At 39.9% G+C, this 8,645-nt stretch overlaps 1 long non-coding RNA gene across 1 annotated transcript; it reads left to right on the plus strand.

Annotated features, from left to right (window-relative positions):
• Positions 1 to 2,468: 2,468 nt before the first annotated feature.
• Positions 2,469 to 7,896, plus strand: LOC106945806 (uncharacterized). The gene is made up of 2 exons (XR_001424638.1): positions 2,469 to 3,346; positions 7,532 to 7,896. It is a non-coding gene; the product is annotated as an uncharacterized LOC106945806 (long non-coding RNA).
• Positions 7,897 to 8,645: the final 749 nt, after the last annotated feature.

Consider the following 8,645-nt stretch of genomic DNA (forward strand, 5'->3'; position numbering starts at 1 on the left):
TGAGTCACACCTGAGTTGTGGATCTCTGCTGCTCCCATAGAGTACCCATTTCCCCATTGGCTACTTTTCTAAAGCCACGCATCAAAATTTGCCAAAACGGAAATGAATACATTTTCCAAGTTGGAACATTCCATGTTTGTGGAAACTGAAGAAAAGACTGTATATACAATACATAGCCACATTGTACGATTTGGCTATGTTGATGCAGAAAGCAAATGTGACCCAAATCCAGTTGCTTTAGCTCACAAGCGACACATATCCGACTTTTTCACAACAATCAGAATGGCCCCATTTCCGATCTTTTCACCCAATAATAATTAAAAAATAAATAATCAGATTTGTGCTACTTCTTAGCCTGGTAAAAACCACCCTTTCGCCCTACACTATTGCTCCATACAGAGGGTCTGGACTCTTAGTGATTGAGAAACAATATATCGATTACTTTCTGGAGGCGTGGTGTGGTCTGTGCTGAGGTTTTAAATACTACACATTTGCCGACGGTTGCCCGTGACGCATGTAGTGCGACAGTTTGACGTTATAAAGCTCAACGGAAATTGCCTACGCAATGGAGAGGAGTGCCAATCCAAACCAGGCCGCTGTTAATGTTAATTCTGCGTTTGGAAGTATAGCGAATGTGGGCTGAACAACTTCGTTCAATTCTTCTGCTGCCATTGCTAAAACTACACAGACAATTGTAACATAGCACAGAAAAAAACAACAACAAAAAAAACATCATTGTTCACAACTTCTCCTTCCGTTCAGTGATTAGCCTGGTAGAAAATCTGAGTGAATTAAAGGGAAGTAGAAAAACCCAGACTGTGGCATGAGTGAGATTTTATTCGAGCGGAATTGCACAGGAAGGCAATGGATAGTTTTCAAAGTGTCTGCAGTTTGAACTGCAGACACTTTGCAGTTGGTTAAAGCAGGATGCCTCTGAATGAAAAGCAGGATGCTTTAACCAACTTTCATGTCATTGTTGCGAGACATTCATCACATTGCTGCACCAGCAGAAGCCAGACGGAGTAAATCCGGACGCAAGCGATTGCTGAAAATTGTAATTCTGAATTTACGAAAGAAAACTGTGACTGAAACGCATCACCTCACCATCCCACCACTCCTGGGTTTCTCTACACATCCAAAAACAGCCTTCTCTACCGTAAACAGTGCATTGTTGTGTGATGTCAACGCTCCTCTTTTGCGCATGTGGGTTGTATTGAAGTTGTAAATCATTGACAGAAAAGTCAGTTTGCAGTCACATTTCATTTGTTGCATGAATGATTACAAAAAAAAAGAAAGAAAGAAATTTCAGCAAAAGATTGGAATCGAACATCAAGACATACCGTTTAGAACGTAATCCGAGTGCCTATTTGTTGTGGAAATTCTATGGTGATGTTGTATAGAAAAAAAAAGCATTTTTAGAACTTTTACATGTGCAAACACTGCTCAGTTTTATTGAAAAAAATTACATTACAGACAGAAAATATCCTCCTTCCAATTACATGATTTGATTGTGAAGCTTTTCATTCAGAGGCATCAAATGAAAGAGGAATAAATGCAAACAGAACAATTTTCATCAAAATTGTAAACTTCTAATGTAACTTCCACTTCAAAGTTATACGGCAACACCTTTTGACATGTCGCATTAAATCCAAATAATAAGGTAACGTGACAAAATGAAAAGAAAAAAAAATCTAAAAAGGTGATGGCTTGTATAGAAAGAAAAAGCGTGACAGAGTTGAAATATTTATTCTTCAACCACAGAACAAAACGAGGGGTGTCACACACACACACACGTTTGTGTTGCTGTCTTTGTGGGGACTTTCCATTGACTTCCATTCATTTCTACAGCCTAAACCTTACCTTTACCCTTTTCCTAACCCTACCCATCACATACCTAACCCTACCCCTAACCAAAACTCAATTCATACCTTAGCCCTAACTCTGACCCCTGACCCAAAAACAGGGTTTCCCCTTGTGGGGACCAGGCTCCGGTCCCCACGAGGAGCAACTGGTCCCCACAACGTAGTATATATCAGGAAAATCGTCCCCACAAGGTATTACAAACAAACGCACACACACACCTTTCAAATTTGGCTAACACTCACATGCACATCCATGTTAAAAGACAAAAACCACAGGGCTTCACATAGTGTAGCTAACTGGATGCTACACTGGGGCTGTGTGACCAAGCAGAGGCGCCTGAGCCCATCAGCAGAATGGTGGGGGGAAGTGTGTCTTCTGGGAGGGGCGTGGGGAGGCTGAGGTGTGTGTGAGGATGTGTGTGTGTTTGTGTGTCTGATGGGGTTGGGGGGCAGGAGTCAGGGTGGTCGGAGCACAGGCGTGCAGAGAGAGAGATAAGAAGTTGTGGGATTTCTGAGTTGAGAAGTGGAGGTGGGGAAGAAAAAAAAACAGATGGATGTGTAGACTTTGTTCAAATGTATGAAAAAAAATGAATCAGATGCAAATAAAAATAATGACAAACTTATTTTATTTTTGAACACTGCAGGTAATTATCCGTAAATAACCCAAACATTTCAATTTAATCGGGTTTCCACAAAAAACAAAAACAATGTTTACAGTCAACATGACACTAAAAAAAAAAAAAAAAGATTTGTTGTTGCGTAAACAGCAGCGAAACTATGGAAGATTCCAGTATCGTTTTGTCTGCTTACACAGTTTTAAATGTTTAATTCATGTCCAGAATTTAACAAAGAAGTTATGCCTTTCCAATGAGTGTTTCAAGCCTCTATTATTCAGCCGAGTGTAACATCTGCCATGTTCAGCCCTTATCCACTCACCACACACCATCTGCTGGGTGCAGCTCTCTACCTTACTTTTATCAAGGAAGCCGTTAGCTGGGGATTCCCGATTCCTCCCAGAGTCTTATTCCTACTACTTAGGGATGATTAATCCAATAAAAAGAAGAAGAAGAAAAAAAAAAAACTCGCAGGTGAAAGGCCAGACATGGACGATGTTCCTCAAGGAAGACTTTTGTGAACGGAACAGAATCTAGACAAGTTCCGCAAGATGATGTCCAAATACGCAGCAGGCATTCTTGTCCAGGCAGCGCATGCGTGTTATTGTTCCCACACAGAAGTGGACGCACACATTAGAAGGGGACACCAATTCACACCAACTTCCTGCATGCGTACTTTCACACAAGCAAAGAGACAGATGAGACCTACGCTTGCCTTTCATCTAGGGTGATGCACTAAAACTAAGAAGGTGAGAAACAACCCTGCAAAAAAAAAAAAAAAGCCACACTCACAGCGCTTACCAAGCTTCATGCCCGGCTTCTCTGAGCGGACACTCGCACCAAACACGCCTGAAGCACAGCTCGACTGAGGTAAGCACATTTTCCTGGCGTTGCTGAAACCAGCTATCCTCACTTTCACACACGTCAACGATACCTGTGCTTTTCCTGTCTGCACTAATCCTAAATTGACTTTGAGGGGTACGACAGACGTACACGGTCGCCTGCAGTGGACATTACAGCAGCGGTGACTGAATGCAAGAGGAAAAGAGAAGCGTGGGTTATGCAAAAAACCTTAACGTGACACAGTCATCTCGTCACTACACAGATGAATGCAAAATGACTTATAAAATAAAAAAAATCCGAGGAACCCTGCGATTGCTCACATCTGCGAGTGGAACCGAGCACCCAAAAGTCGTCGTAATGTTTGAAGAACGATAAAAAAAAAAAATGTCTCCTCACATATTCCTGTGGCTGTATGTATACCTTTCGCACAAAAGTGACAGTACATTCGATTAAAATCGCATTCTGAGAATTTGCCCACATCAAATGCATATGCTAAATGCATTAGACACACACACACACACACACACACCCTGACAAAAACAAAGGGTCCTGTGGGAGGAAGTGTGTGTGAGGGAAAGTACCTTGTAAAAGACAACAACAACAGCAGAAGTGCAGGGAGTGACAGCTGTGCACTGAGACTGATATGAGGGATCACCTACGTACAACAACAAATCTACCGCTGCACAGCACGACTGCCTCGGCTCTCTGCATAGCACATCTGATGACGCTCCGGCATTAAGATGGTGTCCGAAATCTATTACCAACATGCAACTTCTAATATAACAAAAATAATAATAAAAAAAAGCCATTGAAATCTACAGTGACGTCATGAGTGACTGCCCCCGGGCTTTTCTGTGACGAGTCCAGCTTTGGTGACATCAGAGTATCGTTTTCAGCAACACGACACAAGTCGGAACTGCACACAGTCGCATTTAAAGAGATCCTCACGCTGGTGAGGACGGGTCAACTCGTCTCGGCCGAATCTTCCTGAGATTGCATCACTGAATGAGGGAACAGCGTTTATGAAATGTCCAAGTACACACAGTACACGAAGACTCCCATTTATTACATTATCTGCACAGATCAGCTGGGAAAAGAGGCACTGAAACTCAACCTAGTCATGGATGCAAAGCTTGGCAATGGTGGAGAGTCAAACTGAAGATTTATTTATGATCTGATGGCTTTCAGTCAAAATAGCGGAAATTTCAACTTAGCAAGTCGTCTCTGAGCTGCTCCAAGTTGAATATCTGATATGGCTGCCACAATTCATAAGCAGTGAAGGTTGCAGGTGTAAGGGTGATTTATACATTTGGTTAGCAACCAAGCTAACATGTTGTGTTAGCTAAAAAGATAACAAATCCAAGTTTTTCCAATCCAAGTTTTGCCCAACCCTGGTGGGATGAATTTCTGAGATCGCAGTAATAAGACTAAATGCAACAATAAGCTAGCAAAACAAGTCTGTTAATAAAGTACTTAAAGTATTTTGACTTGCTACCAGATGCTCATAAACTCAGTCCTTTAGAAGCTTCTTATGGTGTTTTGACTGAGTAAAAATGTTACAGTTTTGTGGCGTTTGTGGTCAAATTAATCTCTTACATGGACAGAAAAGCAACAATTAAGTTTCAGAACATCTCCCATTTGCTGTTACAAAAACTTCAGGAAAGGTTTTGCAACCCCTCAAAAATTCAGTTGTAGATTTCACTTAAACTTGCACCTTTTTACTATTCAGCAGTAACTGGAGTCTTGCCAGCTGACATTAGCTGGCCAGGCTATCTGCAGCTCGCCAGTCTGGAGTTGGCTGCTCAACAGACATTCAGTTCATAGCTTACCAACAGAAATTTCAAAGCAGGTTAACTTTAAAAAAAAAAAAAAAAAAAAAAGTGATGGGTGCTCTTAGTTACAACACCATCATGACTGTATTTTTGAAGTAGAAATTTTTCAGCAAAATTTGCTTGTCTTGTAAACAAACAAACAACAAAAAAAGGATTAGAATATGCAGGCAATATCTCGAAGAAAACATGAAATGGTATTGGTTAGTAAAAACTTCAGTTTGCAAATTTGATTTTAACCTAACTTGTATTACAATTTAAGGAAAACCAGTCAATACAAATCTTTAATTTCACATAAAACAGAATACAACTGGGGGCTGGGGGAAGGGCCACTGGGATTTGCTACAGGGAAGATTACTTATTGTTTTAGCTAAAAACAAACCTGAAAAAAAGAACTAGAGATTTATTTATTTATTATGTGTGAGCAGAGCAGCACAACTTGCAGGGGATTAAAAGGTTTTAATGTTAAGTTCTGTTAGTACTGCTTCAATTGGGTTTTCTATTGCTGCAGTAAACACTTGCTTCCTATTTTTAAAGGTCTGCTGTTATGTATTTTTTTAGCACGTAATACAATTTTATTGTTCAATTAAGCAACTATATTACCTTCAGTTGTTTAGAAACTGATGTATAGATCAAAAATAACTTCACAAAAATTTGACTTTGCATCATAGCTATGCACGCCTTGAAATTGGCCTCCGTCTCTTTAAGAACCTCCTGCCCTTTAATCACGTCATCGCAGCAATTCTTCTCCATTCGCCATTGCTGGGCCACTCAGTTAGAATGTGGTCCTTTTGATCACATTTGACTCCAATTAAACATATCCTCAAAATAAACCAAGACCAAGCCTTGGGACCCAAAACTGGCATGACCCTGCCGTTACATAATAGAGCAACCAGAATAATTAGTGGGAAACTTTACTGAATACGTTTGTTATAGTGGGAATCCCATGCTTGTTTTCTGGTTGCACAAATAGTTTCTGTCATTGTTTTCTTTTTTTGTCAAACATGTAAATGAACCCAGAATCTCTCTGTGTCAGACTCCCTCTCACACACTCATGTATGCAATCAAGAGCACACCTGCCTGCAGGTAAAGCACTTCACAAGCATTTGATGATGTCAGTATGGCATTTACTGCAATCCAATGTATTGCCGCAATAAAAAAAAACAAAAAAAAAACACAACAAGCACTGTTGCTTGTAAGATTGGTGTGACGTGTTGGTATTTCACCTACATTGTCTTAAGTGTCATTATCTGGCACGTTGGCCAGATAAGTTGTAAAGTGCAGGTGCACAGCCCTGTGGACAGATAATTGGAGGGCGAGGAGTTTTTCATATGCAAACACATACACACTCACTCACACATGTACAGGTGCGTCCAGGTTGATAACCCACTGTCATGCAATGTCACACAATGCTTCACACCTGCAAAGTAAAAAAGGTAACCAGACCCAACATCCAATTACAAAAACTCTCTTAAAAGTTTTGCATGCAGGGGACCAACATGACCCAGAACAGGAAAAAGGATAAGCTAGAAAACTGAAAACAGTCAAAAAAAAAAAAAAAAAAAAAAATTAACACTCAGAAGAAGTGGTTCTAACATGCAGTTCAGTGGTGGATATGCAAATTGTTAGATTTGCAAAGAGCTGACAGGTCTGGTATGGTCACCAGAGGGCATGAGTTGAGAAGCTTTCAATGACCAGTCAAATCAGCGAGTGACGGTATAATCAGATTGAGAGGATTCTTCCTAGATGCATTAGATTACACCCTCAGCACTAGAGAGTTTGACAGGAGTCACTTTGTGAGTTTGAAAGACGTCTAGTAGTTGTGTCAAAATGCCCTGCATCTCGACACAACTAGGGAAAACAGGAGCCACTGTGACCCAATGGGAAACTACACATTATGAAGATGGTCCAAAAACAGGGAGGACTGTTTTCCAAACCCAAGATATATTCTAGATGTTGGACACCTCAGAAAATAGTACAAACCATTCTTAAGTTTTACATTTAATCATCTCAGTTTTAGGCTTTGAAACATGATAAAAATGTATATAGAGAATTGCTGAAATAAATTCCTTTTTGATTTGTAGACTCAGTGCAATACATATGGTAGAGTATGGAGATTGGGCCCAACAACACCAACTTAAAAACATTACCACATGCCTGTCAAGACCAATGAGACGGCTAAAATGAAGGCAGGCCCTGTCCTTCCCTTCAGATATTTTATTGGCTGCACATTCTCATTCTCCTAATTTTTTTCCACACTTCACCTTGCTATCCTAACTCACAGCCACCTTCTATGTTTGTGACTCAACAGTTTCCTACTGGCGCTTTACTCGATGCTTGCTAGTTTTGCATTCTAACAAGTATTTCTCTCTTCCATGTTTAGGACAGCCAACCTACGCCACAATTGTTCAGCTTATGTAATAATTGGCTCGTAACTGGCAAAGGACTGAGACTGAAAAGATTCTTCCACTGTGGCCTCAGAGAAAAGGAGGAAGATCCAACATCCCTGGTGATTCTGGCAAATCTGTGGGAAGGCAAATGATGTTTCACATAAGACCTTGTGCTCTTTTAGAGCATGCTGCTGGGATTGCGGCACCAAAGGGGTGTGGCTTAAAAAAAAACATCATAGCATTTGTTAGAGCAATGTGGGTAAGGCATGTGTTGGGGGATGTCCTCCACAGGACTGAACTATGTGCTGCTCTTCATACACTGTAACCTGCTCAAATAAATTCAGTGATTAAAAACATGTTCACCATCCTCACCATTTTATTTGCATTAAATTGTGTTGATCAGTGAAATCTAAGTGTATATGGGTTTCTTCCATGAAAAAAAATAAACATTTACTGTACAAAAACCACAGCAGTCTGTCTGGTGAAAACCATTCCTCAACCAACATTTGTTGCAAGTCAGCAAATGGGGTTGGTGTCGGTCACCGACTGCAGATTCCTCCATCCTGTCTACTCCCAAACTCCAGTGAGCAAGATTAACTTTCGTCAGATTTTTTTTATAATTTATGTAAACCTTAAATTTTACTGCTTAAGGTATTTAAAAAAAAAAAAAGTCTTAATGAAATCCTGAGAATATGTAGGCGCCTTCGTTATTGATTTAAACTCTTGTAAAATGTTTACATACACTGCCTGGGCAAAAAGAAATAATTAGCACATGTTCAAAACATTCAGAAATGAATGTTTTGAACAAACATAGAGAGAGAAAGAGGGAGAGAGAAAGCAAAAACTGTAGTCATTTGAAAATGCTTTTTTTTTTTTTTAAAATGTCATATAGAATTTGTTAGCTTAGCCAGCTAGCTTTACCTGATATCTTGCTAGCATTTTAGAACAGCAAAACAAAAAGGCCTTATGCAGATAGTATATATCTTCAATTGTCAGAACAGTGAGTGTTTAATACCTTAAAAAATACATATTTCAGACAGTATTAACATTTATTAGGTTATAAGCTGTTTTTGACATATTCTGTCAGAGACAGACAGTACGTTGTAG

This window comes from Poecilia latipinna, unplaced genomic scaffold (assembly GCF_001443285.1).
Source record: "Poecilia latipinna isolate Pla-1442-1.1 unplaced genomic scaffold, P_latipinna-1.0 Scaffold161, whole genome shotgun sequence".
NCBI classification, from domain to species: domain Eukaryota; kingdom Metazoa; phylum Chordata; class Actinopteri; order Cyprinodontiformes; family Poeciliidae; genus Poecilia; species Poecilia latipinna.